The following is a 13,506-nucleotide window of genomic DNA, read 5'->3' on the forward strand; positions in this document are numbered from 1 at the left end:
TCAGCATGGCCGGAGAAGTGGTGCGTCAGTGCGCGCCCGGGATCCAAACCCACGCTGCCAGTAGCGGAGCGTGCACACTTAACCGCTAAGCCACTGGGCCAGCCCTATATTTTCTTTTAATACTTTGGTAGTTTTGTTTGTTTTTATGTTTAGATCTGTAATCTATAAGTAATTTATTCTTTGTTTATGGTGTGAGGTAGGGGTCTAAATTGACATTTTTCACCTGTGATAGGCAGAATAGTGTCCTGACAGAGATGTCCACACCCTAAACCCCAGAACCTGTAAATGTTACTCTACTTGGCAAAAGAGATTTTGCAAATGTGATTAAAGTTGTGGAATTTGAAATGAAGAGATTATCCTGCATTATCTGGGTGGAAAAATCTAATCACTCAAGCCCTTAAAAGAGAACCTTTCCTGGCTATGGTCAGAGGGAAATGTGACTATAGCAGAATGGTTAGAGAAATGCAAGGTTGATGGCTTTGGAGGTGGAAAAGAAGGCCAAGAACCAAGGAATGAGGGTGGCTTCTAGAACTGGAGAAGGCAAGGAAATAGATTGTCACCTACAGCCTCCAGAAAGGAATGCAGTCTTGCTAATACCTTGATTTTAGCCGAGATCGATGTCAGACTTCTGATCTACAGAACTGTAAGATAATGAATTTGTATTGTTTAAGCCACCAGGTTTTTAGTAATTTGTTAATTAGAAAACTACTATACCCCTCTAACCAACACCTTTTATTAAATATTCCATCCTGTTCCTACTAAGTTAAAATGCCATCTTTTCTTTTCTTTTTTTTTAGGAGATCAGCCCTGTGCTAACATCTGCCAATCCTCCTCCTTTTTTGCTTAGGAAGACTGGCCCTGGGCTAACATCCATGCCCATCTTCCTCTACTTTATATGGGACGCTGCCACAGCATGGCTTGCAAAGCAGTGTGTCGGCGTGCGCCTGGGATCCAAACTGGCGAACCCGGGGCAGCCGCAGTAGAATGTGCGCACTTAACCACTTGTGCCACCGGGCCAGCCCAAAATGCCATCTTTACTGTGTATATAATTCCCATGCACATGCTGATTTCCGAACTTCCTGTTCTGATCCATTGATCAGAATGGGTCTCTTTTCCTGATCCATAATCATATTGTTTTAATTACTGTTACATATAATGTTGTTGTTTTAATGTCTTGAACCCTTCCTCTCCTTTTAATCTCCATTCCTACTTCTTTACCTAGGACCTTATCATTTCTCTCCCCTTTCCTAGTATCTTAACCACTCTCTGTCTCCGCTTTTACCCTCCTCCAGCTCATTTTCTACTCTATTGCCAAAATGATTTAAAATGCAAGCATCATCAGATTTCTACCCTTTGGATCCTTCATGGCCATCCTTCGTCTTCAATACAAAGTCCAAATTTCTTGGTATGGTACATAAAAGTGGTATGACAAATGACACTGCCCATCTCATCAGTGTCATCTGCCCCTGCTTAACAGATACCATCTGCTCCAGACACCAAAGAATCTGAAGCTCACAGAGTGCACCACACTTTCAACCCTTTGTATCTTTGGATATGTTGCTGCTTCTGCCTAGAATATCTTCCATTCCTCCTCCAAGCCAATTAGCACTACACATTCAAAACTCAAATAGAGCATCAACTTCCCTCAGCAAACTTTCCACACTCCTCACTGTTAGATTGACCTAGTGCCCTTCCTTTGTACTCCCACAGCAGCACAAATATACCTCTTCCAGCATGTACGTATACATTTTTATTGCAATTATTGGTTTACTTGTCTACCTCTCTCACTAGATAGTGAACTCCTTAAAGACAGAAATTGTCTTTCATTTCTGTATCCGCAGTACTTAACAGAATGCTAATAACCTTGTAATAATAAGAATAACATGAAAAATAATGAAATAAGTGGTACCTCATTAAAACCTGGGCTAAGTGCTTTTCATAATTCAATAACTACTAAGTGTCAGCTCATAATTTTGTGTTCTGTGAAACTGCTTTTAACTAAAAATAATATTGTCCAGCTTGTTCACTCATCTTATTCACAAAGCTTGGCTACAAGTGACTTTGGGAAGTTTCCAAAGGAAGAAAGTTTGCTATGCTGAACAAATGCAAAAGAACATGACTCAGGCTCTAAAAGTAATCCAGAAGAGAATTTCTAAAATATTTTGAGTAGGAATGTTATTGCTGGATTATTTTGATAGGAATAAATGCCTGTGAGAACCACCAGATTCAGTTAAGTGCCTCTCCTCTGTGCTCCCATAGCAATGGACGCAAACATCTAGCCTAGCAAGTGTTACGTCATACGGAAGTAGTATATTTAAATATCTCTTCCCGGTTACCAGTGATTTTCATTCAGGGGAATAATACAGCCTCCTTCCCTTGTAGGGTGTTTGGGGAAATTTTTTATTGTCATAATGATGGGAAGAGGTGTCGCTGTCATTCAGTGTCTAGGAGCCAGAGATGCTAAATATGCTACAACATGCAGGACAATCCTGTACAACAAAGAATTATCCTGCCCAAAATGCCCATAGCGACCCCATTAAGAAGCTGATTTTTTTATCTTTGATTTCCCACTGGCTAGGAGAAGCCCAGCACTAAAAGTCACTCTGAACTGAAACTGCAAAGGAATGGGGTAAGGAACATCTAGTCATAGTTGTAGATTACGTGGGCTTAAATAATCAGTTCATTACTTTGTAATCACCAATAGTTACTTCTATATTTCTCTCTTATATAATTCATGAAAGATGAATGAGAAGAGAATTAAGTCATTAATCCAGATTTCTTTTTCTTTTTTTCTTGGTCCAAGTAAGGTTAATTCTGACAGAAATAGCAAAAAATGTTCATCTTCAGTACTTTCTTCCATCAATCTACTCATCTCTAGGAGTCTCCTCCATATTTTGGCATCTACCTCCAGATCCTCCCCAATTTGGCACCACTCTAGGAATAGACCTCCTGGCCTGGAATGCCATTCCTTTAGGGTCCAAGGTACACCTGATACACCATTCCTTTAGGGTCCAAGGTCTTAATTGTTTGAACTGAGAATCCAAGTGGCTTCCAGATAATATGGTTTCTACGTTATCTCTAAATTCCCTTCTATCTTTAATGTTTTATGATTCAATACCATTAAATGTTTACAATATTTTCACAAGTCCTTCCTAAACTTACTCATGACTCTAAGCTATTAACGAGCATTTACAGTTTTTAAAAGAGCAGTGCCAGTGCCATGAGTTGAAGTGCAAGAGAGAATCTTAAGGAGAAGGGGGCACAAGGCCATTTCAGTCAAATGGGAGATATTTTTTGGGCTGCTGGATTTTGGGACTCTCTAATCACAATTTTTACGAAACCAGCTCTCCACCATTCCATAGGTCCATTCCTAATTTTAAAACAATATTGTTTATTGTCTGCTTCTGCTATAATATCAACTTAATGAGAGCAAGAACCTTGTTAGCTTTATTTATACTGCATCCCCAGTGCCTAGAACTGTATCTATTATATAGTGGCCCTCACTGAATGAACGAATAAGTAATTTACTATAAGTAGAGATTTAATCATTTACCAATAAAAGAATAGAGTGGTATATCCCACAACAAAAGGAAACTTCATGTTGAGGGGAGATTGGATGACATATTATGAATTCTTGACTAAATTGCAAAGTCATTAGAGGGGCAAGGAGCAGGAACCCATATGCACAGCACAAAATATAAAAACAGATATCACTGAATTATAAAGAGCACTTAAGCATGGTGCAAATGTCAAGTGAAACTCATTTATTGTTTTGTCTGCTCTAGGTGAAGAATATCTGGTAGGCTCTCAACAAAAATAAGATGGATTCTCAAGTATTACCCTGAAAAGTCCAAAGTCCATTAGCCTAAGCAATAATCATGGACACACCTAAAATATTATTTTACAGGATCCTAATATGCACATTAAGACCCAAGCAAAATACCTCATAGGAGTAATGTTTAATACTTTACCAATAACATACAAAGAAATTACAACAATCATTTAATCATTTGTGTTTAATATGAACCAGTAATTATTTCCATCTTACAAAAGGACAAAATAAAGATACATGAAATACACGTTAACCACAAAAATCATCTTAAGTCAATACCACATCCAAAGTGAAATTTCCATGCAACGAGACTATAGTGAAGGAATTTAAATAAAACTGAAAAATCAACTCAAACATTGATTGATAGTATAATTTTAAGACTTCAAATATTTCCTGATTTTAAAATGTCAATGAGAAATACTAGAAAGACTTGAGAAAACAATGGGCATTATTCACTGCATAGGCCAACCAATTTTTTAAATGTTCCAAGTCCCACAGAGGGTTGCAAAAGAAATTCTGTCTCCTAGGTCCTTGGTTCAAAATCACTCTCATGGGAAGTGTTTCAATTTGCAGTTGCATTCAGCAGCAAATAACAGAAAACATAACAATTTTTTTCCATGTATCAAGAAGTCTGAAGTGAAGGTAGACAGTGACATGAGGCCAGGAGCCTTCTATCTTTTTGCATGTCCATCTTAGCCTATGGTTTTTGCCTTCATGTCATTTTGTGGTCACAAGATGGCTGCTCCACCTCCACCATTGCACATGAGTTCCAAGCAGGAAGAAAGTGACAAAGAGCAAAAGGTATGTGCCAGCTAAAACTTGGTAAGAAATTTATCAGGGGCCGGCCCCGTGGCTTAGTGGTTACGTGCCTGCGTTCCGCTGCTGGCGGCCCAGGTTTGGATCCCAGGCACCCACCAATGCACTGTTTGTCCAGCCATGCTGAGGTGGCGTCCCACATATAGCAACTAGAAGGATGTGCAACTATGACATACAACTATCTACTGGGGCCTTGGGGAGAAAAGGGGAAAAAAAGGAGGAGGAGGATTGGCAATAGATGTTAGCTCAGGGCTGGTCTTCCTCAGCAAAAAGAGGAGGATTAGCATGGATGTCAGCTCAGGGCTGATCTTCCTCACAAAAAAAAAAAAAGAGAGAGAGAGATTTATCAGAAGATTCAATGACTTTTCACTAAGGTCTCATTGACCAGATCTTAGCTCACATGGCCACCCCATGTTTCCAGGAAAGCTGTGAAATATAAAGTTTTTGCTGGTACATTGCCATACTCTTGGTTTCTGTAGGATAGATGCATAATAGACTGTTCCAAGTTAATGCAGTATTGAATATCCAACTGGGAGGCACTGAGTACGAAAGGGTGTGAACCTCAGAGCAAACTTACTCTGATACTAATAAAGTTTAAACCTTGGCTTCCCTCACTTATATGGACCTCTCCAACGTCCTGGGAGAGGTCCTGAAAAAACGGTCACAAGGTCGTAAGTTTTATAAAATTTGCACAATTAAGTCTTTTTTTTTTTTTGTGAGGAAGATTAGCCCTGAGCTAATATCAGTTGCCAATCCTCCTCTTTTTGCTGAGGAAGATTGGCCCTGGGCTAACATCCACGCTCATCTTCCTCCACTTTATATGTGGGACGCCTGCCACAGCACGGCTTGATAAGCGGTGCGTACGTCCATGCCTGGGATCCGAACTTGTGAACCTTGGGCTGCTGAAGCAGAGCGTGCAAACTTAACCACTGTGCCACTGGGCCGGCCCCCACAATTAAGATATTTTGATTGCAATTAATTAATACCACTGTTCTTTTCCACTCTGAATTTCCCACCCTCGCAACACAAGGTGAGTGTTGTTGGAGCAGCCATGGGTATTTGGGGGTTAAGCTAAGTGGAAGCTAAATTGAGGATACATTCGGTTTGGATGTAGTGGGATATATTAAGGAGGTTCACAGATGCTTCTGTGTATAGTCGAGTTATTGCCAGCCATTGAAGTGTAGGAATTGTTTTCAGGACTACTACTGCTGCCCACTGTGTTAACTCACCTGGCACTGTGATGTGAAGGCACAGGGCTCAACAAAAAGCTCATTAATGAGCCACTATACTAAGACATTGGTGACAAACTGTTCAATGAGTGTTTTCAACTCAAAGAGCATTTACGCTAGTCACTAGACAAGAAACGCTCTGAAATGTCATATATGAAAGAAACTAGGTAAAAGTTTTCCAAAATTTGAAAATAATCCTAAAATTTTACATGACATTGCCAGTAAGTCATGATGCTGAAAGAAACTTTTCTCTATTATCAATAATAAAAAACAAATTTCAAACTTGCTAGAGGAAAGCCTGGATTATCTTTCTATGTAAAATATTATCTCAAAATTTGAAATCTCTGCCTGAAGAGGCAAACGAAACCCTGCAGCAAAAAAATATTTTTAAAAATAGAGGTGTGTCTGTCAGTTAATAAAATTTGTGTTGTTTTTCTGGATTTTGTGATATTCATGTTACTTGTCAGTTTTTAAAATCTAATTTGTTGTGATTCCTTTCTTCATTTTAAATAGATAGTCACTTTTGTTCCTAATTTTGTATTTTCTCTATTAATAAGTTCCCCTTACCTCCAAATTGGGTACTTTCAAGACCCATAGAACCTGGATCTGCCCTTGGGCCTCGGGAACCCAATAAGTCCCCTAGCAAGAAGCAATCTCTAAGGCCTTCCAGATTTACCTCCATATCTTTTGGGAGAAGAAAGTATAAGGAGAGTGGCATTCTCCTTTCCAGTCAGAATTGGAGCTGGCCAGAGATGCCCACTTGAAGTGTCCTTTCCCCTGAGCTGCACCCTGAATTCATTTAGTCTTCTTAGATGAAGGTCGCTGTCAGGCTCCCACCCCGGCAAGGAGAGGGCCACAGGAAGAACAAAGGGGCAAGTGAGTTTTAAATTCTCTTACTGCTCCCACTGAAACCTAAATCTCTTGGTCCTACTGTATCCTTAAGAATTCCATTTTGTCATCGATCCATATTAGCAGTCTCTCTACCCGGACATAAGAAGGGGTTTACCCAGCGTGGCCACACACTTCCCTAGAGGTATCCTGTGAAACAGTCTCACAAATCTCTGATCCTTTGGTATAACAAATTGGGGGAATGCTGCATATCGGAATCTTCTCTGAAGATTCCGAATACATACTAGCATCTTCAAAGCTTTAAAAAGTGCAGAAGTTGGTTGACTTTGATTCCACATTTCCCAATCTAATTTGACCACAGGATCCTATTTACCCTAGAATACATCTTGAGAATTTTTGCCCAAAATAGAGGTACAAACATTTTATCCTCCTCCTCCTCCTCCTCCTGCTCTTCCTCATCATCATAACACAAGTGGCATGCCTCCAAAGGGCATTTGGACTTGAAAGAGCTGTTGGTAACAGAAGAAACCAATCTGTAACATTGGACTTTAGGGCGTCATGGCCAAAATTTTAGAGATGGTTTAAGACAATGTTAGGGGACCATCTGTACACACTTCAAATTCCAACATCTTGATGACTGTTGTTCTAGCCATTCATAAGACAGAACTTGCGCCTATTCACAAAGTGAGGATTATAACAGAGGATATTATTTGTCACTTGATTATGTTTCCATGCTATTATTCTCAGATTTGGAATTAGTTGCCACCAGATGAATGTACTTTAACACATGCACTTTTTAGTTTTTACTTGTAGAATCTATGGAATGATTAAGGTGTAAAGCCTGCTAATTTTCCTTGGTTAATAATAAAGCCAGTTTAAATCACTATAAGAAATCTTATTTAAATTTGCTCTTTAAAACATTCTGCTCAGGTATAAACTTGTACAGTACTGGTAACCACACATTTGGTGAAAGAAGAGAATCTGTGAGCTCAAGCATATGCTAAGATAAATCAAGTGCATGAGGCCAATAGCCATGCCTAGAAATACCAATACTAGGAGTGAATGAAAGGCCTCCTTTAGGAGTGGAATCACTACCACTAGGACTTCATAAACCTTACCAAAACCTTGTGTCTCAAATGACATAAAATACATCTCAATGGTGACTTTTAATTTCTTGTTTGCTTTTATTATTTATTTATTGCTTTAATAATGCAACTGCCCTGGTTTTGGCATATCTGGATCTTTTCTCCCTCTTGTGCTAAAAGCAAATGGAGGGCATAGTTGGGGCTCTCCATTGATGAAATATATTTCTTAGTTTCTAGTCATATTAATCTGCCAACACAATGCTCAGGAAATGTAGGAAAATGAGCCTCTGCAATCAGGGCCGCCACATATGGTGGGGCAGGTTGTGGACTATACAACCTGCACAACTATACACAGCAGTCCTGTGCTGCAATCTTCAATGCGGCCTTGTGCCTCAATCTTCCATGCTTGCAGAAATAGGTTGACTGAAGAAGAGGAGTTTATAAAGGAATCTTATGAAATTCTATATATTTTTTTCACACAAGAAGCATGGTTGATAATTTATTATGTAAATTTAAGTTCCACACTCTTTATTATGGTATAAGGTAAATTTTTGCAGTTGAGAAAAAATTTTAGTGAAATAAAACTTGAATAAAAATTAGAAGTGAAAGGCATTGTGATATTTTCTATTAAGAGAAAAACAATCCATTTTTTTAATATTAGAAAAAAAGAGGAGAGATTAAAGTGCATGGTTCTTGGCAACCACTACATGAATATTATTCTGCTGGTTGCCTGCTCCTTTTCTAACACACCCCTTTCCTCAATCAGTTCAAAATGCAAAATGTCTGTGGCTGGCATGTTGGCTTCAACAGCAAAATTTCCCTGAGATGTGTTTTTATATATTTGCTGTCAGTAGAGACTGAACCAGTGAAATTCTTCCAGCTTTCAATATTAAAGACATGAAACACTCTTCACAACCCCAAACACCCTTTTCCCAGAAAGATAATGTCAGACACTAAGAAGAAAACAATACGTAAGCAAGATATGAGGTTAAATATATACCATTTTCTAGGAAGCAATAATTAAATATATCCTAATCTTTTGCTCCTGAAATTATATATATTGTCCCTCAGTAATCAACACTGTTCGTTTTATAAGATATTGTCTTCTTAGATCTCTTTTTGGTTGAGCATATGGATATACTCTTAAAGTAACCTTTTTTTTTTTTAATTTTATTTATTTATTTTTCCCCCAAAGCCCCAGTAGATAGTTGTATGTCATAGCTGCACATCCTTCTAGTTGCTGTATGTGGGACGCAGCCTGAGCATGGCCGGAGAAGCAGTGACGTCAGTGCGCGCCTGGGATCGAACCCGGGCCGCCAGCAGTGGAGTGCGCGCACTTAACCGCTAAGCCACAGGGCAGGCCCTGGATATACTCTTAAAAATGATTGCTCTTGTATGATTTTCTGTTGAGATCCCAATTGGCTCAAAGGCATCACAGCTATTTTAAGAGAGATGTGGTGGGACTGTTTTATTATATTTAAATATAATGTAGATAATTGTTTCCTGCTTATTAGGAAACATCAAATCCATGGAGATTTTTTTTTAATACTCAAAAAATTGACATATATATGACAATATTATATATATAATAATATATATAATATATGGCAGCCAAGTAACTATATATATCCTCAGCTGCATGGACAGAGGTTGTAGAGAAGTAAGACAAGGGAATGGATTTCCTCTCTGTAGGGTGAGCTAAGGCATCCCTTTTATTGACTTTATTTATTTATTTATTTATTTTAGGACCAACTTGTATTTATTTATTTATTTATTGTTTTTTAAAGAACAAACTTTTAAAAGTAAAATGAATGAAACCACTGAAATCAAGACACAAAGACAGAAATTCAAAGTAGAAAACAAGACCTTGCCGGGAAACAGTTGATGAGAAACACCGGAAACATTTCACAGATGCACAAAAAGCTCACATTGTAAACAGGATTAAGCTGCTATTGATTTCCCCCCACAACATCAGGGTTTCATTTTGCTCAGCCTGAGATCTCACTCAATTTCAAACTGCCTGTGATCCACTCGGTCTAGAAAAGCTTTCCGTTCAATGTACCCTTCCTTCCCTTGGTTATGGATGGCTAATTCTTCACTAATGCCCTCTTCCTCCTTGAAGCTCTCCCAGTCCAGTTTGGACTTCTCTAGGGTGCTCATCTTCTGCTTCTTGGCTCCAAATTTCCCCAAAAGGCTGCTCATGCCACTTGATCTTTTTAACCCTGACCCAGCAGGGAGTGACGGCAGAGCTGCAGGGACATTAGCCTGTGGGGTTTTTTTTCTCATTTTGCTTGAAGAAGGATTTGGCTTCTTTAGATGTAGCATCCACTTCCTTAGTCACCCTGAGTTCTTCACCAGCAAAATCAAACACCTTGGTGATTTTAACTTTTTCTGTTTCTTTAGATTTCTCTAGCTCTTCTGCTTTGACCAACAATTTACTTGAACTCGTCTCTTCAGTCTCCTCTCCTTTTTTAACTTGTGTACTCGGGGGCACTTTTGATTTTGGTCCTACGTCGTTGAGGAAGCTGGCCCATAGTTCATCCTCCTTCTTTTTCCTCGCATCCTCTGACCCAATGCCTTCTTCCTGTTCTGCAGCTGTGTTTTCCTCCTCACTGCTACTTCCTCCAGATTCCGCGTTGGCATCCTCCTCTTCCTCTTCTAACGAGAGGCCACCTTGTTTTCCCTTCCTGGCCGGAATGCTCTGAGCCTCTCTTTTTTTCCCTTTGGTTTTCTGTGTCTGCTCTTCACCATCCACTTCATCTTCCTTCACTAATTCATTTACATCATCTTCACTATACTCTCCACCCGACGGCACGTAGTCCTCGTCCTCCTCCGAGCTGGAGAAGTCTTCAGGGTCGAATTCCTCCATGGCGTTGCCGCGCGGGGTCGGCCGAACCACAGAACCGAAGCGGGTGCCCCCAGCTGCAAAGCTCTAGAGAGAGACCATTGAGGGGCGGCAGCGGCTGGGGCGGCCCCGCAGTGTGTCTAATTGACTTTAAAAGACCAAGCAGCTTGCAGCTGAAATGCAAAAATGGTATGCAACGAAGGAAGTAGTCTGGAGGCCATTATCAGCCTGGTTGTAAGAGAGACTCCACAGTGAGCTGGGATTGGGGCTGGGGGCACTCTGCTGACCAAACTTAAGCATTAGTGAGAAAAATACCAAATTCTACCTGTATGAATAGGGCTCTACAAACTTACTTGGTGAGGTTATTTAATGTTTTGCTTTGTTCAAACTTATTTTCATAGTCTCTTTCAAAGTAGTGGGCATATGGCTAGAATCTGTGTCTCAAGTAAATCATAATTGGGGCCTTTAGTTGGACTAGAAAAACAAAATGTTTCTTTCTTCCTAGAAGCAAGAGACCCTACTTGCAGGAAAAGTATCTATGAAGAGAAACAGACTCAGAGTAGCAAACTTGGAAATCTGAACTTTTACTAAGTGATAACATTGTTGTAATAGTGTTATAAGTTGTTTAATTTTATGGTTTAATGATGGGAAAAAAATAAGGAAAATATATGATAAATTTCTAGGTTTTTAGCAAAGTGCTCATACTTTAAACCTTCTTATACTTAACTGGTAATCTCTGAATATGAGAAGAGTTCACATTTAAAAATGATAGAGAGAAAAAATATTTATGGAAAAGGAAACTTGTTAAATAACATTTGCCTTTAAATAGCATTAAAAAAAACTTCATGATAACAGTACAGAACCACAGGCACAAATACAAAACATTCAGTAGAATTTAATGTGGTGTTTTAAAAGTGTTATCAATGGACTACCTGCATCAGAATCACTAGGAAGATTTACAAAAATGCAGATTCATAGGCCCCACCCCAAACTTTTTAAATTGAGGTAGATGAGAACTCTGGAATCTGCATTTCAACTAATACCCTAATGTGACCCCCCGAGAACACTAGGATATGAGAACCACTGCACCAAAGTTTCTTGTAGATAAAATAGACATGATGTGCCCATTTTTGTATCCTCAGTACGTAGCATGCTGCCTGACTCATGCAGACGTTCAATAAATGTTTACTGAGCAAGTCGTATAGGGGAGATGGTCTTTCTCCTCTTAATCACAACTTAAGTCCAAGCATTTACCTAAGGAAAGTATTCACGTATGTTCTATAGTTACAAGGGGAAAACAAGTACAGCAAAAAAAAAAAAGTGAAAGGTGGGGCTGGCCCCATGGCATAGTCATTAAGTTTAGTGCACTCTGCTTTGGTGGCCCGGGTTTGCACATTCGGGTTCTGGGTGCGGACCTACACCACTCATCAGTCATGCTGTGGCAGCAACCCACACATAAAGTAGAGGAGGATTGTCACAGATGTTAGCTCAGAGCTAGCCTTACTCAAGCAAAAAAAAAAAAAAAAAAGGAGGAAGATTGGCAACAGATGTTAGCTCAGGGCTAATCTTCCTCAGCAGGAAAAAAAAAAGCGAAAGGCAAAAGACACGGATTGGCCAACTGGAAATATATTATAAATGTATTTAATGTGCATATTTAATACATGATATAAATGCGTAAGCTCAATTAATGTGCTATAAAAGTGTCAGCTCAATTAATTAAAGCATGAAACTTTTCTGCTCAGAGGCACCACTTAAGAAATAGCAATGGATCAATATAGTCCCAATATTTCAATTGCAAAAAATTTGTAAAATATTTGCATCTTATGGATGAGTAGAATAATTTTTAATATAAAAATTAGCACATTTAAAATTGCAATGGAAAAATCCTAGAATGAATGTGCCAAAGTAGAGGATTGGAGTGAGTTTGGATAGGATGTATAAAAGGGCCATTATAACTATTCTATTAACAGGTTGTGAGAGCAGCTGGGCTGGATAGAGTTGGTGGTTGGCTTGGCAGTGATGAGAATGGGAAGTTAGACCAGTATGCAAAGATGCATCAGAAATAGGTCTGATTGGAGGCCAGCCCACTGGCGCAAGCAGTTAAGTGCGTGTGCTCCACCGCTGCGGCAGCCTGGGGTTCACAAGTTCGGATCCCGGGTGCGCACTGATGCACTGCTCTTTGCTCTGGTACAACTCTCAAAAAATCTAAGTGATTCTTTCACTTAAAGTCTTCCATTCTTTAAAGGAAGCTGTTCTATCACCCTGAAGTCACAGCTTTTCATTCTCCAGTCTCCCCATTCTTTTCTCCAGCTTAATTAGACTACAGTGGAAGGAAGTGAGACCCTCAGTTCCCTTGGTCTGGACTTCACTATCAATTTAGCCTAAAACCACTTCTATCTACCTATCTATCTATCTATCTATCTATCTATCTATCTGTCTAAGCAACTTGCCTCATATTGGGGGCTCATGTAGAGGCTGGAGTTTGGGACTGTTACTGGGTTTTGTTAATATTTATCGAGTTCCTACTATGCCTAAGACGTAGAGTTGTCAGATAAAATACAAGATATTGAGTTAAATTGGAGTTTCAGATAAGCAACGAATAATATTTCAGTATAAGCATGTCCCAAATATTGCATGAATATACTTATACTAAAAAATTATTCATTGTCTATCTAAAATTTAAATTTAGCTGTGTGTCTTGTAGTTTTATTTGCTAAATCTGGCAACCTTATTAAGACTTCAACCTTATTAAGACTTCGACTCATTTTATCTTCATAATAACATGGTGAAATTAGGTACAATTATACTCCCATTTTATTTTATTTTATTTTTTTGTGAGGAAGATTAGCC

General features: G+C 39.1%; 1 pseudogene; it reads right to left on the bottom strand.

The window, feature by feature from the left end:
* Positions 1–9,564: 9,564 nt before the first annotated feature.
* LOC131410517 (craniofacial development protein 1-like) lies at positions 9,565–10,702 on the bottom strand (annotated as a pseudogene).
* Positions 10,703–13,506: the final 2,804 nt, after the last annotated feature.

The sequence above is a fragment of the Diceros bicornis genome, chromosome 10, assembly GCF_020826845.1.
Source record: "Diceros bicornis minor isolate mBicDic1 chromosome 10, mDicBic1.mat.cur, whole genome shotgun sequence".
Lineage (NCBI taxonomy): Eukaryota > Metazoa > Chordata > Mammalia > Perissodactyla > Rhinocerotidae > Diceros > Diceros bicornis.